Raw genomic sequence first — 480 nt, 5'->3', positions numbered from 1 at the left:
AAACAGAATGTATTAGAGACAGGGAGCAAAGGAGAGCCACCACCAGCTTACACTGGTTTGAACACTGGCTCAGCACAGCTCTGGTGGTGTGGAGAATGAGAGACAGCAGCTGTGACTATGCCAAGAACTAAACTGAGGGAGCTACAGCATCTTCATCTGCTGGTTCCCTAAATATGCATGTGCAACACAGCACAGCTTTTGTCTCTTGGATATAAGCCTGCATTGGAATTCCTGTAACTGTGTATCAAGCAGGCTTGAAGCCTGCCTAAGAGGGGAAAGGAACGAGGATGTGCATTTCTTAAGTTCTGCTTCTCATTGCCTTCCCTGCTTTCATCTATTACCCCGCTTAAATATGAAATACATTCATTTCAGTTATGTTTCTCTGTTTAGGGGGGGAAAAATGAGGAAACGTTAAACACACAAGTTTATGTTTTTCTCCTATATTTTTATGGTATCTTGAAACACCGCAAACCTGTGACA

The sequence above is a fragment of the Lepidothrix coronata genome, unplaced genomic scaffold (assembly GCF_001604755.1).
Source record: "Lepidothrix coronata isolate B3197 unplaced genomic scaffold, Lepidothrix_coronata-1.0 Scaffold1, whole genome shotgun sequence".
In the NCBI taxonomy this organism is placed as follows: Eukaryota; Metazoa; Chordata; class Aves; order Passeriformes; family Pipridae; genus Lepidothrix; species Lepidothrix coronata.
Note: the sequence above shows the minus strand (reverse complement) of the source record.